General features: G+C 44.8%; 1 long non-coding RNA gene across 1 annotated transcript in view; it reads left to right on the forward strand.

Annotated features, from left to right (window-relative positions):
- Positions 1–1914: 1914 nt before the first annotated feature.
- The window catches only part of LOC144819763 (uncharacterized), a 181589-nt gene continuing 165026 nt past the window's right edge, over positions 1915–18477 (forward strand). Inside the window, exon 1 of the long non-coding RNA XR_013607555.1 lies at positions 1915–2039. This is a non-coding gene — a long non-coding RNA (uncharacterized LOC144819763). The remainder of the gene's footprint in view (positions 2040–18477) is intronic.

Genomic DNA, 18477 nt, shown 5'->3' on the forward strand with positions numbered 1-18477 from the left:
TATGGAATACCTCCCCATTCATTCCTATGGGCCTAGAGGGCCATAGGAATAAATGGGAACACAATCTTAATTTGCGAATCGCAATTAGCGAATAGCAAATTGAGATTGCGATTTCAAGGGTGCAGGGGTGTCCAAAGGACATCCTGTTGCACCCCTGAAATTGATCTGTGCACATATGTTGCGCAACATGAAACTTTGAAAAATGCACTTTAGTGCATTTTTCAAAGTTTTTGCATGGTAATTTGCGTGCCCTATTAGCGAATTCGCTATTTTTCAAACTTTCATGCATTGCATTTAAGGAATCTCAATTTGAGATTCCTTAAATTCAAATAATCGCAATTTAGCGATTTCTCAATTTGCGATTTTTGCATTTGGGATGATGCATCCCAAATGCAAAAATACTGGTCGCAAAGAGGCAGATTCTGAGAATCTGCCCCTTTGCTAGCGGATTTTTGTTTGATGCATCTAGCTGTAAGTCCTTTAAAGCGCACATGTGCACTCAGTCCCTACAATATACACATGTTACAGACTACTTTACCATGTACATTCCATAAACACCTGCAACATAAAGTTCCATATATCACTGCAACACCCAACCTCCTCCAGTCTTGTATCATACCAATCCCTTCCATGTGCGCATCGTCACACTTCTTCCTTATATACAGGCAAGCATCCTCGAGCCAGTAATATATCCATTCAGCACTCTGCTACACTTAAACAAAACACAGTCAACCATCATACACTCTAACAGACATGAAAGCAGCTCAGTAATGATTCAAAACACATTGTATCACACATTCCTCTTAGCTACACACCCGCATGCACACTCCACTTCCACTACTCTTGTCTCATACAGCCCCGTGGTACAAAATACCCCTTTCGCATACACAACTAGCACAAATCATTCTGAAATACTACCACATGAGCGTAAAGTCATTATTGCTTCTGTATGCACATGTAGAACACAGTGTCTTTCAATCCCTACAGTATACACATGCTACAATATACACCCAAACCCTTTTTACTGTGCTCGTGTATTGCAATATTTGATTCTTACACAAATGCAGTACAATTCCTTTGCACACATGCAGCACAGTGCCCTACGATAGATAGCCACACCCACGCTCCCTCCTTCGGCAGCAAGGTACCATGTCCATATGTGAAAGCACACAGTGCACTACAATGTCAATTTCGACAACAATAATATCATCTGTACACTAGTATAGCAAATAGTTCCTTACTATACACACATTCAATACAGTTCCGTTCTCCCTTTCATATACAACTGTAGTGCACATTCCTGAAACATCATAAATGCGGCGCACTTCTTTTCATATCCATAGGAAGCTCACAGTCCTTTATCATCACACATGCGAGCACACTACCTTATTTTATTATACATCTTCAGACCACTATCTCCTGTTTACACAGGAAGTGCACAGTCTCATATACAGTCACGAGGCACTACTCTGTACAATGTACACATTAAGGACATTATCCCATCCGTTTTGTACACCTGTATAACAATACACTCTTTCATGTAAAGGCAGAGACCTTGGAATGTTTTTTGTCAGACTATAACAGAAAATATTGTAAAACGGGCACCTGTACATAGACATATGTGCTCAGCACTGTGGGCATTTTGAAATGATTCTTTAACAGAAACAGTTCCAAGACTGCCATCTGTGGCCTGTGCACAAGCTCATGCAAGGACGTCCATGCTGGAATGCCTTTGCCTGTTGGTTCTACTGTTGTTGGGGCCATAGCAGCGTTGCCGAAGGTTCGGCCGCGCTACCACGAACCGCCGCCATCCTGGCTGTACGGGGAACTTTGGAACTCCATCTCCCAGGGTGAACAGGGGCCGCGCACCGGAAAGACGACATAGCCAAGCGCCCGGAGGCGCTTAAAACAACGTGGCGCGGGACGCGCATGGGCGCTGCCCGGGCCAAGGGCGGGCCCATCTGCGCCCGTCAAAGCCAGGAGAAGGCAGCGCTGGGCCATCCCTCTTTATATTTTCATCCGGCGACAACATAGACCTGGTTAGTGACTGATATTGATCTGGTGGAGAGGTAGTTTGTTGCTTGTACCTATTTAACTAAAGTGGGTAATTAGGTCGAGGGTCGATTAAGTTAACAATGAGTAAGACGACTCAGAAGGGAGTCGTAGGAACTCTTGATGTATTCCTCTTACGAGCAGAATCTGTCCTAATAAAGGAAATTGAGCTTACCCAAAGGAGACTGTCCCTCGACCCCCGCAGGGTTTCAGCAGGGGCCCCCATAGTGTGTTCCCAGGAGGGGGTGGGTGTTCCTGCCGATCTACTGCAACATTCTATGCCTGGACTTTCTCCCCAATTGTCAGTTAACCCAACCACCCCTGATAGAGCTCCTATTACCCCTAATCCACCCTCTGACATGATGTTGACATGCCAGGCAGCGACAAACACAGGCTAAGAAGGCTGAGGGTCGAAATCCAGTTCCATCTAAGAAAGTGAACGCGGGGGGCTCCCTTCCACCGTACACCAGGCTAGTAAACTGGCCAAAATCAAAGTGCAGCCTGCACTAAAAAAGTTTGCGCTCAGGGGGCGGTTATAACTGAGTCTCCAAGCCCTGCTCCTATCTCCCCCCTCACACTATCTAGATGTCATGTGACATGGAGGCTAGGCTCTTAGCTAAGTTTGAGGAGAAATTACAAATAATGATTGAGCCGCTGGTAATACAATTGACAGAAATTGGTCAAAGATTAACTACTATTGAGGACCATTTATTGCTGACAAATGGCAGCATTACGAGTTGCTCGATTGCTTCTAACGAAGTGCTGGGTCCCGCTCACCCTGTTCCCGACAGTGCAATTGGCAGTCTCAGAGTGACAGCTGGAAGCACCGTTGTGGAACCCTTGCCCCGTCAAATGGGCATTGTTTTAATTTAGCCCCCCCCCCGAGTCAACTCCATACACCATTGTCCTTACCAACGTACCACATTTACACTCTGGTGCCGAAGAAAATTTGGCAACCCTGAGGAACAAGGCTCTCCATCTAATCAATTCCAAAACTGGATTGGGTGGCTCTCTTTTTGCTTGTTTCAAAATGGTCCGTAGAATTAATTGGGTTGGTAACTCGAGGAAATCAAGTAGAGGCGATTGTGTGGTGGTTAATTTTGGTTCCCCTCACTTGGTTAAAACAATCCTTGATAGGGCTGGCTCAAGATGCTTAAATGCAGAAGGCATCAATATTGTTCCGTTGGGGTTTTTCTATCACGAAACCCGGCCGTTTAACAGGCCTATGGGTCACTGTAGCCTTGTAACCCAGGCACAGGGGATGTATGAGTTTTCTGTCCCGACCTTCAATAGATTCGAATCATTTACAAACCTGGAGGATATTGACTGACTGGGCCCAAGGAATGCGTTAAGCAATGGCAACCACAGTCACCTTCCGGGTGACAGTGACAGTCTAATCCTCAGTAATAGCAATGTATGTATGTATGTATGTATTTAATGCTTATTAAGCGCAACTGTCACCCAAAGGGTATCCTGGCGCTGAGACCTATCCAACCGTCGGGTGAATGCTTTAGACTGCTCTTGGAAATAAGTAGGTTTTGAGATCCCTTTTAAAAGAGGACAAATCTTGTCTACTCCTCAGCATCAGAGGTAGGGTGTTCCATATTGTGGCGGCTGCAAAGCTAAAAGCGCGGCCGGCCATCCTCCCTCTGTTTATCCTAGGAATTCTCACTAGGAACGCCGAGGCGGATCTCAAAGGTCTGGCAGCTTGGTACCAAGAAAAAAGGTTTTGCAGTGGTATCGGTCCTCGTCCATGCAGAGCCCTAAAGACAAGGCATAAAGGCTTAAAGGCAATCCTCTGCTGGACCGGTAACCAATGAAGATCAGCCAACGCTGTAGATGAAGAGGCAGAGCGCGGGAGAGATAGAGCTAATTTGGCCGCCATGTTTTGGATCCTCTGCAGCTGAAGGATCAAGATCTTAGGGGCTCCCAGAAGTAGTGTGTTGCAGTAGTCCAGCCTACTGAGAATAGAACTACGCACTACCTCTGCTCTAGCTTCCCGAGGAAGGAGTGGCAAGATCTTGCGTAGAGCACGGAGCAAGCCCATACAGGTCACTACAGTCCTATTCACAGAGGCATCAAGTTGTAAGTTTGGTTCAAACAGAACTCCCAGATTACGAGCCGATTCTGCGGCCTCCACCGAGCCCGGAATGGAGGTTGGCCAGAAATCATCCGGCAGTGCGCGGGGGAGTCGGTCTAGGGAGCAATGAAGTACCTCCGTTTTCGACCCATTGAATTGGAGTGAGTTGGCTTGCAACCACTCTGCTGTGGCCGACATACAGCGGGGAAATGTGTCCCTCGATACTATCTCAGTACCCTCAAATGAAAAAATCTATTGAGTGTCATCGGCATAATTGATGACTGATATGCTGAATGACTTTATCAGATGTATCAGGGGTCGGAGATATAAATTAAAAAGGATCGGACTAACCGCAGATCCTTGGGGGACACCTTGACTCACCTGTCGTGTGGCAGATCGAAAAGGTGGTAACGCCAAAGCTTGCTGTCTATTGCAGAAATACGATGTTAGCCAGGTTAAGGCCAGACCAGTTATTCCCACGTTCCGAAGACGACCCAATAGAACCTCATGGTCCACCGTGTCGAGCGCGGCCGACATGTCAAGCAGCACTAAAAATGCTGACTTGCCCCTGTCGACACGCGTTCGCAGATCGTCCAACACGGTGACCAGTGCGGTCTCGGTACCATGGGCCGGTCTGAAGCCAAATTGGGCTGCATCCAGGCAGGAGTTGGTTTCCAGGAAGTTGGACAAGGCTCTCGTGACCCACTTCTCGAGGATTTTTATCGCAGATGGTAAAAGCGAAATGGGCCTATAATTGGCTGGGCATAGAGGGTCCAGAGTAGCCTTTTTTAACAGAGCTAATTGTAAGTGGTTTTGGCTCCCTGGCAATGCCAGGGGCTCGTGTCATTGATGAGGATCCCATAGGTATGACTAACACCCCTGACCCTCCAACTGTATCACCTAACCCTGTGATAGGCCAATTCACTCATGTTCCAAGAGACTCTTGTTCTGTTAATGTTCCAATGGAGTCCTGTGCAGCCCGTCAAATAGTTTCATTGAGCATTGCGGGACTTGCCCGCAAACTTGTCACCACTGAATGGACCACATTCATTGATGAGCAAGATATCATATTCTTACAAGAAACTTGGGCTGTGGACCAGGTACTCTGTGAGGGTTACATTAATTTCTCGAAACCAGCGGCACAAGGTGAGAGGGGCAGACCGAAGGGGGGCCTACTGATTTGGGTTAAACAGCTGCATTCATACAAACTCAAGGAGATTGCTATAGACTCCCGGGATATTCTTATTGTTAAGTTGTCGCACGCCTATCCCCGGATATTGTATTAATCAATGTTTATTCCAGGGGCCAGCAAGGTGGCAAATCATCTGACACGATTGATATGTTAGATTTCTTTTTAACGCATCACAGAGGCAATTGTAATATTATAATCGCAGGGGATTTCAATTGCACTTTTGAATCGCTAGATTGCGAGGACTTGAATTTTAGTTTTGAGGAGAATGACCAGTGGTCTAACCCATCTTTGGAATTGCAACCAATAAAAAAATGGACCAGAGCAGGTCTCCAATTAAAAGCACTCTGCCTGGAACATGGGTTAAGAGCAGCAAATGGCCGTACTAAGTCTGATAAAGCAGGGGTCCCAACATTCAACAATGGTCACCGTTCCAGTCGTATAGACTATTTTATAATAAACATGGAAATGTGGCCAGACCTGTTGCATATGATGGTGGTAGCCCGGCTCGAGAGTGATCACAATCCCCTCTCAGTTACCATGAGGGCTATCGGCCCCAACTGGAGAGAAAGTATGCTAAACTGCCCAGACTACATAGATGGACATCTAACCAATGATACTAGACGCCTTAAATGGTGTAAGGTTGCACTTGATCCCGAGAAATTGCTAGCTATGAACAATTTGGTAGTGAACACTATTTTTACTGTGCAGACAGAGGACGAATTCGGGCTAGGTAAGGACAGGATTTCCCTGACACATGAGCATCTTTTTGACCAATTGAAAAGTTTTTTTATTGCTAAAAATAAAAAAGGACCAGCTCGCGGCACCTTGGTATAATTCTACCTGCCGCTTAGCTTACAAGTCTTTGGCAGTTGCAATTTGGAGCAAGGACCAGGTCTCTATAAAAGAAAAAAGGCAGGTCTACAAGATATCCAAATCCAAGGCAAAACGTGACTGGGATGAGGCTCACTGGGCCGAACTCCTCGAGGCCTGCTCGGGGGGGGGGGGCATGACGCGATTTTGGCACCTGGTTAAATGAGGGAGTGGAAACATCTGTAAAATGCCTCCAACCATGTGGAACCTGATCAGTGGATTAACCAATATAGAGGCCAATTTGCAAAAGATATGGGGGCCCCGGATTCCTTTGATGTTACAAAATAACATGAATCCTGTGGAGCCTCACCATCGCAGCCACAAGGTGCTAATAACTGGTCTCTACTACATCCCCTAGGTATGGCCAACAAATAATGGAAAAAATCCAGGCGAAACCTGGGTAATAAAAACGTTCATAAAAAACGTTCATAAATACTTAAAACCTCAAGAGATAAGGTACTGCTAATGGTGTTGTTGTCAACATTAATAATTTACTGACGCTAGGTTTCCTCAGCTCCAGCTCTTCCCTCTCTAGTTTCCTTAAGTCATTAAAAGACTCCCTTATTAACCCCACATCTTTTTTGGTTACTAAGTCGGGGTTTGTGTACAGTTCGGCTCTTCCTAACCTTTTAAAACTGCTCTTGATATATCTGAGCCATGGTATGTAGAGGGCATGATCAAGGGTCATGCACTCTTTTAAAATCAATTGACTCAATGAACGTTCCTCACTCAGCCAAATATTCATCCAGATGTTAAGGTGAGGAGGGCTAAAATGTCACTTAAATAAGGTACCCCAGTTCTTCATGTACCACTATATTAGACGTGTTGTGAGGTCTAATAAGTGCTTCAGGAATGCATTCTCTGGTACTTGTAAAGCATCTGTAGTAACATGCCCCCATATTTCGCTACCATAAGAACCGGTCATGACACTCTTGGCCTGATAAATCTTTAAGAGTGCTGCAATAGGTCTCTTTCCTAGTTTCAAAGCAAAGTAAAAAAATATCTGCATTCACCCTCACCAGGTCTCTCCTCTTTCTTTGTTTTAGAGGGCCCTATTTCATGTGCTTGTCCATTACGACCCCCAAGTACGAAAAAACATCAGTGCAAGGTACTATAGCGGCACCTACCGTAAACTGAAAGGTTTTTTTTGAACGAGCACCCACCTGTATAACATAGGATTTAGAGTCATTTCTAGATAAATCCCGATCCGACATAAAGGCAGAGAATGCATCAAGCAGGGTTTGTAGCCCCCTAGCGGTCCTAGATATAAGGACCTCGTCATCCGCATATAGTAAGACAGGGAGAACGCGTCAGCCTACGTTCAGATAATCTACACTCGTTAATGATAAAACTTTATCTAGATCGTTAATGTAAAGATTAAACAAAATGGGTGCTAAAATACCCCCTTGGCGTACTCCACTCCTTTTGTCGAAATTTCATGAGACTCTTAAGTCCTGCAAAAAACTAACATGAGCCTTGGTTGCACAGTATATTGTAGGCACTGAGTTCACATGTGCAGTAGTGTGTACCCCCATATCTATCATGGACTGCCAAAGTTTGATCTTGTTCACGCAATCAAAGGCCGAGGACGGATCCATGAAAGCTAAATAAATAGTACCGGGCGGGCAACGGTATATTTATTAAGTATCATGGTTAGGTTAAGGCACTGGGCCACCATAGATCAGCCTGGGCGGAATCCAAACTGAACATCTGATAAAGTAGCGTGTTCCGCTGCCCAGTTAGTCAGCCTGTCTAAAAGCACTTGGCCCACCACCTTAACCACCGAATCCAACAACGAAATAGGTCTGTACCAATGTGTACTATAGCGATCACCCTTCATACAAACTGGCACTATGGTCGAGATAGCCCAAGACTCAGGGCATCCTGTCCTTGCCGTGGCATTAACTACAGCAGCAAGGACCGGAGCCCAAAAAGTTGGATCTGATTTGAAGAGATCCGGAGGAATATCGTCGGGTCCCAGGGCTTTGCTACTTGTCAACTTGACAATACCCTCCTCAATCTCCTCTGTACTAAAGACCAAGTCAGAGGTGACTGCCTCACGGTCTAGCGATCTGTTTAGCTCAGGGGGGCTCTCAAACATAGCTTCAAAATGGAGCACCCGCTCATCCTCTGTAATATGTGCACCTACTGCACTGCCTTCATCGTGATTTAGAAGAGGGTGATTTAGAATGATGCTCCAAAATCTAGAGCTATTCCTCAACGTACTAGCCTCAGTTAGATCCACCCATGCTTCCTTGTTCAAAATAGACTTACGTTTGGCCAGCACCAATTTATATTCCCTTGGACACAATCTGACCAAAGTTTGGTTTCTTGGACTACTGTTTAAGGCTTCCCGCAACTTTCTTACCACCAAAGAACAAGAAGAATCAAACCATCTAGTGGTCTGAGTAGCTGGGCATCGAACCTGGATGCTTAAATATTACTTATTTTAACAGAAATTGTATTAAAAGCACTAATGATCTCCCCCGGTGTTGTACGTGATGAGGTACACAGAGCTAGCTCGCTTGCACATTAATCTATTACTAACTTGTGCAAATCTTCTGGGTAGATCTGTGTCCATTTTAACTGTCTTCTCCCGTCTGTAGTTCTCACTGACCCGCTTTGCCCAACTCCACTTTTGGGCAACAATAAGGTCTATGGAGTTCAACACACAAAGAGTTGTGGTCACTATATATACTTGCTTGTATCTTAAATCCCGCAAATATGACTCGTACAGACATTGAAATTAATATAAAGTCGATAAATGAACCACCACCTCTCCCTTTAAATGAAGGAACAACAGCCTTGCTGCAGGGGTCACATAGTGACATAAGAGACATTAAATCAAATTCGTGAGGGGAGATCATTCAGCCTGTCCCCCTGTAAGGAGTGTTCAAAATGCATTCCCCTCACACGTGGACAACCTAAATCAGCAATGTCCTAGGGTCTCCACATGGGTGGATGTTAAATTCCCCAGCAATTATGAGGTTTTGAAAAACAGCATTACAATGTTGCCTTATGAAAGAACCTAACTAAGTGATGTTGCACCCACCCTTGGAACATGATGGTGAGTTATAAAAGTTAATAATACCCAGTTTATTCGACCCCTTTCCTAATACCAAAGACTGTATACACAAACTAAATGTTGGCAGGACCACTATCTTACATTCCACCGCTAAATAAATCTAAATTGCAAGACCATACTTTGGCCTACCAGCCAGAGAGGTGGATGGTAGAACAAAAAGGACATATATCCTTCTAGAAATGAACTGCAAGGTTTTCTGTGAGTCACTCTGTTACCAAGTCGCTACAGGAGTAGCTTGTTGCCTGTCCAGTGTTTCAGCCCTTGAAGGAGAGGAGGAATTACATCTGCGTGGCCGCAGAGGAGGCGCGAGGCGCGGCTCCGGGACTGCGAGGCTCAGCCTTCAGCTACATCAGCTGTTGCCTCTTCCCGTGCGAGCCGCGCCCCCTCCCAGTGCCCGCCCCCACCAGACTGCTCTTAACCTCTCGCGGCCCCCGCTACGCGGGGGCCGCTCGCTGCGAGGTTTTCTGTGAGTCACTCTGTTACCAAGTCGCTACAGGAGTAGCTTGTTGCCTGTCCAGTGTTTCAGCCCTTGAAGGAGAGGAGGAATTACATCTGCGTGGCCGCAGAGGAGGCGCGGCTCCGGGACTGCGAGGCTCAGCCTTCAGCTACATCAGCTGTTGCCTCTTCCCGTGCGAGCCGCGCCCCCTCCCAGTGCCCCGCCCCCTCTCACCCGATATCCTTTTAACTCAGGACACAAACGCGCATCGCGGGACGCGCGCGGGTCGGAGCCCGGGGCGAAGCCTGGGCCAAGGGTGGGCCCGTCCTAGCCCGTCACAGACCGGAGGAGACCGGGCCGGGCGCACCCCCCTAACATCTAACATAAGGTAAAACATTGTGCCATAGCCCTTATTATCAATAATCAGGACATCTAATCTCTTTGAAGTCTATTTACCCTATCGTACACTGGGTGAGAGACATATATAATGTCAACAAGAAAAACGAGAAGCTCTAAAAATAAAACCAAGCAATCAAATATGACCACTACTGTAGGACCCATCGAGCAATTTTTGCACAAGGTGAACGAAACAATAGACCAAACAGTTATGATGCTTGACCGTCGCGTTTCTTATGAGTTAGACCAGGCACGACGTTCATCTATGGGCTTGTTAGCACAGGCCAAAACCCCTAATCCTGTCCCCGAAAATAAGCTGTCTGCAGAAACAAATGACGAACTACACGCTCTGCCAAGCACAGTAGACTTATCTGTAGCCTCCCAACTGTCTAACTCGCAATCTTTTCAGGATCTTGAACATACTCCAGATATTTTTGCGAGTCTCCAGCCAATAAACAACGATCAAACACAGCAAGAAATCAGAGCTACCAGAGAAGGTGCAATCCCCAAACGACAGCCCCACGAAGTAACTCACCTTAATAGCTCAACTCATGGCCTCGATACAACCTCTGAATCTGATCAGTCTTCTGGCAACCACAGTCAATCGCTCGTTGTCCTTACAGACTTAATCAACAAGACCACCCGCGATAAATCCAGAGGTGGTGACGATGCGAAGAGGTCATACTCCAAATGTACTCGACAAAATAAGGCAATCCCGCCTTCGTCTGGTACTACTAAACACACTACGGTAGAACAATCAATGTTAACAGATATCTTGGGCATAGTAAAACATCAATTACAACCCGTACAAAAAAGCCTTGAAGTAATTGAAAAACAACTGGCCATCTTAATTACCACCGTTAAAACAATTACAAATTCAAGGAAAAATGATTTCCTACCTACAATAAATACAACTACTAACACAAATAACATCAGTGTAACCAATAAACCCAATCAACCAATAAACAATTCAACTACCACAAATTCACTGAAAACGTGTTCTAAAGAACCGGGGAAAGAATCAACGAATCAAACTCTCCCTCTGAAAATCCAGCCAATTCATAACAACGCTAAAACTATCTCAGCATTACAAAACCAATTGCCTGAAAAATCCATTCCTGCAAAAACCCTTCAGGTAACTACGCCTTCTACAATACCCACGTCTACCACTTCACGACAAGAACAACCACAGAGACAACCTAGCAAACCTGAACGATCGACTAAAAAATGGCCGAAGCCAGCAAATCTTCCACCCGAAGCTGCACCCTTCGTAGCCATATTAACTGGGGTTCCAGAGCTTAATAAAGACACAGATGAACCCACCTGGTCTCTACTAAACAAAGTACGTTATTGGCTAAATGCCAACAGGCCTAATCATCCAAATAATAACACTAGAATAACCACGGTGAGGAGGGTCCCCTGGATAGGCCATCAGCAGAAAACTATCCAGGGTGACTGTATAATAGTCAATTTTGAAAGCCCACGCGCAGTGGATCACATCTGCTCCTGGAACACTTTAGAAACTAGAGAAGGAATAGACGTTAAACGCTTATCCTTCTTTTATCCCCGACAAAACCTTCGCCTAGAGGATCCCAACTGGCCATCGAATTGGTCCTGGGATCACTATGACCAAGGACCAAGAAATTGGAACTGGGGAGACAGGAGCCACGAAAACACCCAAAGATACCACTCGCAGGGAGAGTGGGGTTACGAACAAAGAGATCGAAGAGACCACACTAACCATGTCAGGAACTCATATCAACGTCCCAACAGAGAACCTTGGACTGGAATTCCTACCTTCAACTATTATAGTTGTCTAGACATGGTGGATTGACCGCTACTACACTCTCCGCCAGCTAGGTCCTCATCCAACTCAAGTGTAGGTCTATCTTCCCAATCAAATAACTCTAAGTTCAGAATTCCTGAAAGGGCTCAAAGTTTGTGTAACACTGGATCATATCAGAACCCCTGGAAAAGCTCTATCCTAAAGTTAAATAGCAAGCTTAAAGCCATTCCAAATAATTCTACCCCAGACATCACATGGCAGTCTCCTCCATACCCTCCTTTAAATAAAAGGAACGTGGAGGCTGAGAGTATACTGAAAGCAAATCATTTAAATACAACAGATGAGGTAGAAGCCTCAGACATAAAGACTCAACCTGACAGCACCACCGCAGCCACTGAGAGGCATATGTTATTTTGGAATGTGGCGGGCCTAGCATCAAAGTATACGGAGAAAACTTTCCTGGACTTAGCAAACACAAAAGACTTGATCTGTCTCCAGGAGACTTGGCTGAACGATCCAATTCATCTGGTGGGATATAGAACGTACTTCTCCCACGCAACAAAGTCACATCAAGGAAGAAGTAAAGGTGGATTAGTAACATATATTTCTAATTTATGGTCAACCCAAGAGATTAAGATCATCGCACTCCACCAGAATTATCAGGCTATCAATATTAAAGTAAATAAACAGGTCATCTATACAGTAATTAATTTTTACAATAATATGTGTCTGACTGATTCAGTTCTCGACGAAATTAGAGACATGATAAATGAGCAACAAATTAAATACGCCAAAATAACACACTCAACAATCTGGGGTGGAGACTTCAATTTACATATATGCAGTAAAAGCAATGCTCCTATCTGTGGGATTACGGACAATGAAGAAAACCCCCAGGAGCATTTCTCCCACACGGAAGAAGGAAACATCATACAGGCCATGATGTTTGAGTTAGACCTAGGATTCGCAAATACTATAATGAGCCCGCCGATCCAGTTCACTCCAACTTTTCATGGAAGAGGAGCCCAAACCTTAATCGACTATATACTAGTTTCTATAAACAGTGCTGCATGCATAAAGAACTTTGCAGTAAACCTTAACGCACTAAGTGAGCACTATCCACTTACAATAACTCACTTAGAATTTGCTCACCGTAAAAACCAATCTGTGGATGACTTGGGTTTATTGCATCAAGACGCACTCACTCTAAACAGATCGAATGGATTCACTCTAAAATGGGGCAATATAGACCAAGAAACATTCAGCGCAGGAATAGTTAATAAATGTAGAATTCACATAGAAAACTGCCTAAATTCTACTACAACGGCACTTGAAATCCTGACCAGCTACGATGTAATAGTGAAATCTATAGCCAATGAACTAATCAAACCTAGGCCGCAAAACAACGGTCAAAAGAAAGGCTGGTTTAATTCCTCGTGCACGAGGGCCTATTCGGACTTGAAGAAAGCGCTAGCGAAAAAAGACCGAAATAGAGAAGAGATAGTGCAACTAAGAAAATTATATATGCAGGCACTTAAACAAAGGAAAAAAGAGATGCAACACAATCTTTGGACCCAACTGACAAAAAGCAGCACTCAAAAAAACAGCGCAGCATTTTGGAAAATAGTCAAATCCCCATTCCTAACTGGAAATAACGAGGGACCCTCCTTAGATGTTGCAATAAATGAGGCAGAGTGGGTACAGCATTTCTCGGGGGTTTTTAGAGAGCAAAACTCTGCAGATCTGGCTTCCCCGCTTATCCTCCCACCAGTGGCATACCCGATAAACATAGAATTCACTGTTAACGAAACAAGGAAAGCAATAGAGATTGCAAAACATGGTAAAGCGCCAGGACCGGACTCTGTCCCTATGGACTTATACAAATTTTTACCCGAACTCTGGTCCCCTCTGCTAACAAAAGTCCTGAATGCAGCAAAAGAGATTCACTTACCCAATTCCTGGTCAACATCTATTCTGGTACCCATTTTCAAGAAAGGTAACAGGGACAGCCCTGCCTGTTATCGTCCCATCTCCCTCCTGGATTCGGCCGGAAAAATGGCAGGGAGAATACTTCTCGACCGTCTACAGGAGTGGTCAAAAGAACACTGGAAAATTTCAGACCTCCAATACGGGTTCAGGGCCGGACTGAGCACCGTAGACCAAGTCTTGAACTTAACATTGCTGGCCGGAAAATATACAACAGCAACAAAAACTAGTTTACACATGGTCTACGTTGACCTTACGGCAGCGTTTGACTGTGTGCAACATTCAAAACTTTGGGCCTTATTGCTGCAAATGGGAATTGACTCAGCCATTGTAGATTTCCTCCGGGAGCTATATTCTGGGGCCACGGGAAAAGTACGATATGGGATCAACGGTCAACTCACAGACAGCTTCACAATCCAGAAAGGAGTTAGGCAAGGGTGTGTGCTGGCCCCCTTCCTATTTACGCTTTACACCAACGGACTGGAAGCTGCCATGCTACAGGGCGTAACAGATTACCCAGAAATCGCTCGGCGTCCACTACCGGCACTACTGTACGCCGACGATGCGGTGATTCTTGCGCGCACTCCAATCCAGCTGCAAAAGGCTTTAAATAATTACTGTTCCTTTATGTCAGGTTTAAATCTAAAAGTTAATATCAAAAAAACTTACGTGATGCACGTCGGCAGTAAGGGAAAAATACCGAAGACAATTTTCGTGGACAAACGTTCGCTTGAAAGAACGAAAACTTACTCTTATCTCGGCATCACCATCGACGAAGAGTTTAAATGGAAAGCAGCCATAAACTCTCGCAAGCTGTCATTAATCAAAACAACCGGTGCATTAAAAGCATTTTCTCTTCGTCTAGGAAAAAGACCTCTGGCCGAGATGTTAATAATCTATAACGCAAAATGCGTCACCACGGCGATCTTCGGAGCAGGAGTATGGGGAATAGCAAATGCTGAACAAATACAGATAGTGGAAAATACATTCTTAAAATTCCTATTAGCAGTTCCAAAGAGTACAACCAACTTTGGCTGCCATCTTGAACTCGGATTGGATCATGTTACTGACATCATTAAGATCCAACCCATTATGTTGTGGAGAAGAATATGGGCCACCGACGAATGCCATCTTACTAGAGCAATTATTGAGGATTGCATGAAACTAGACCACATGAAGAAGATAAAATGGTTATGTTACATAAAATCGTTTCTTTCAGATATTGGCCTTTCGAGGTTTTTTGAGGAACCACAGTCAGTAACAGACATAACAAAAAAGGATTTAAAAAAGGCTTGTCTGTCTCACCTAACCCAACTGAGAATAATGACTGAAATAAGAAAGACATCAGTCCAACATTGTCTAATGATTCAACTGGTTCCATCAATTCAACCGTATCTGCAACATGACCTAACACAATTTGAAAGACTTCTTCTCACTCGTTTCAGGTTCAACCTTTTTCACATTATGGTCCTATTCCCCACCCAGAATGTATGGACACATAACTCAACACCATGCCCCTGCGATTTGATTTCCCCTCAGTCCAAAATTCACGTTGTTTTCTTTTGTAAATTTTATACCCCGTTTCGAAAAAAGTGGATTTTACCAATTTTAAAAGTTATGAAGATTAGAACATGTCGCCCCGCATTTTTGGCGCTGCAGTTTCTGGAAAACAGTTTGGTCTCAAAACCAGTGGCACACTATTTAAAGTTGTGCATTAGACATCGTACGAACTTATAAAAATAACAGAGACGCATAAACTCATGGACCTTTGACAAAATACTGATCTTCTTTCTAATTTTGACTAATTTTTAATATATTGTGAAATTAATGTTTTGTACTTTTATGGATTTCTGATTGAAAACCGAATAAAGTTAAATTTGATTTGATTTGAACTGCAATCTAATAACCATGTTTCCTGTAAACATATCACACAAACTTGCTTCACAAAATCAATCCACAATGGGTCAGAGTACTTGTTGGCTAGTCCTGTGACATTTAGTACACCAGAAGGAGTAGGGAGTAATAAAAATGTTTATATCTTGTGATGGCATGTCATGTGTGTGCTAATACTGCCCTCACACAAATGTGTGACATGCTTCATCATAGGGCTGCTTGCAATACACCCCAGCGTAGCTACGTATGAGGTGGAGCAATAAGGTGAGGGAAGACAATACAACACAGAGAGAAACAGTTTATATCACAGTGGTTGGGAAGGTCGGTAGAGAACGTGCAGTATTGTGTGAGTTAAAACTAGCTTGGAAGTGTCGCTGTGCCTAAGACTTTATTCCTGGACCCTCCGGCCAGGTTTAAAAACATGAAGGATGATGGTGAATAGGGAGATGCAATGTGCTCCTAACACCCCTCTTTTATTGCCAGGTGGTCGACGTGTTTCGGCTGTATGTGTGTGCCCCACGTCTAGGGTCACGCCGACCTTCCTCAGGACTTTACCTGTCCCAGTGTTTTGATACTCTCACCTCCAGTTGAGATAAGAGGATGTCTAAAAACCTGTTGTTCCGTATCGAGGAATTTCCTCTAGGCTAGTAGTGGAATTACGATCCTACACGGCGGACGAAGGCAAGCAGCTTTGGAGGATCACCCCCCTTGGAATAAGTGTGACTAGAGGGGGTCTCTCCTTGCCCACCGCCAGTTCAAACTCGGAATACTGTGAAACTCGTAATTCCACTACTATCCTAGAGGAAATTCCTCAATATGGAACAACAAGTTTTTAGACATCCCTGGCCGGAGGGTCCAGGAATAAAGTCTTAGGCACAGCAACACTTCGGAGCTAGTTTTAACTCACACAACACTGCACTTTTACTACTGTTGTTCCCAGCCACTGTGACATAAACTGTTTCTCTATGTGTTGTATTGTCTTCCCCCACCCTATTGCTCCACCTCATGCGAGGCTACGCCGGGTGTATTGTAAGCAGCCCTATGATGAAGATGTCACACATTTGTGTGAGTGAGGGCAGTATTAGCACACACAGCACATGGCATAACAAAATATAAACGTTTTTATTACTCCCTACACCTTCTGCTGGACTAAGTATTGATAGGGGGTTCAAGGTAGGTGATTCCGTACCCTCACCCCTTCTTTTGTGTGGACTAGTCCTGCGACATTGAAGGATATAAAGTTTTTGTCACGTTCATCCGTGCACCCATGGCTTTGCTTTTGGGAAGCCCCCTGGTTGTTAGATTTCTCTGAGACCATAGGGGGGGGGGAGGACCACCAAGTCAATCACAGGCATCCATCGCAGCCAGGGAGGTGAACCGATTTGACAATTCCAGAGGGGGCGGACCAAAATCTTGTCATCCTAAAGGCACCTGATTCCAGTGGGCTAGAGAATGAGTCAGATTTGAATAAGCGTTCCTGATGGGTTGGTCTCGATGCAATAATCTGTTAAATAAAGCCATGTTGATGCTGTTCATAGCATTGTGCCCCAATGGCTCTGGTTTTTAAAAGAAACCAAGGGGTAGGCCCATAATGGATGACGTACTACGAGGAGGAGCAGAAAGCAAGTCTGTGACTGGGATCCTTTCTGCAATGTGGCGCCCATTAAAACTTACAATAACACAATCGCCCTTACAAGATGTAAAAGAACTGCCGATCCAGTTAACCCTTCGCACCATATTGATATTTTTCTCCACCCTCAGTCCTCAAGTGGTGTTAAGCGATAACCAGTGTAAGACTTTATTCTTTAGTTGGAAAAAGTCCTCCTTTGTGCCCTGGGAGAGAGTTGGCACGATCCCCAATATCACAACATAGGGAGCGGATTCAGCTAGCAAGTGGATAACCGGTAGATTCTGACCAGAAACCTCCCCTCCCCACTGTGATTGCCCTCCAAATGGATGGTTCTCCAAGGCTGAATAATCCCATGTGGCCGGCCCATACATATGTCCATGATTTGCACCCGGGGTGGGCACCGGTTGACTTACGGGTACCTGACCCCCTGAGGACTGTGGTTGTCCCCTGGTATTTATGAGTGGGCCTGTCGAGATAGGACTATCCGAGGTTAGAGAAATCAATGGGGGCCTGGTTCTTGATTGACGACTACCCCTCCCACTGATACACAGCGTTTAAGATCAGATAGGCCCTTTTCAATCGAGTTCAATCGTTGGATTATCAAACCCAATTTTGAGTCCAATAAGGTCTTCATCGACTCCTGAAGAGAATCTAAAACACCCATCAAATCAGCCTTAGTTAATGATTGAGTGTGCAACGACTCATGCGGAATCAGATTGGGTCTTGATCTTTTAGCCTTACCCCCCATTGTTTGAGTTTTCCTTTTTGTGCCTGACCCTAAGCTGCCCGGCTCAACCAATATTAAACTCCCTCTTGTTATAGGACCGACGACTTTTAAGTTAACTAGATGCTTGCTAGAGGTGACAGGCGCATGCCCTTGGTTTAAGAGTACTATGTCGTTCCCCTGATTGTTGATTATAATGGCCTGAGAAAGAAGAAGCTGTTGGGTATTGGATGGCTATTTGACCCAGTAAAATCCTGCGCAGTCTCTCACAATCCAGAGATGTTTGATAGATCACCGTCTGCACTAGCCAAAGGCAATTTGGTGCCTGCAGGCAAGAGGGATGGAGC

This window comes from Lissotriton helveticus, chromosome 2_1 (genome assembly GCF_964261635.1).
Source record: "Lissotriton helveticus chromosome 2_1, aLisHel1.1, whole genome shotgun sequence".
NCBI lineage: Eukaryota > Metazoa > Chordata > Amphibia > Caudata > Salamandridae > Lissotriton > Lissotriton helveticus.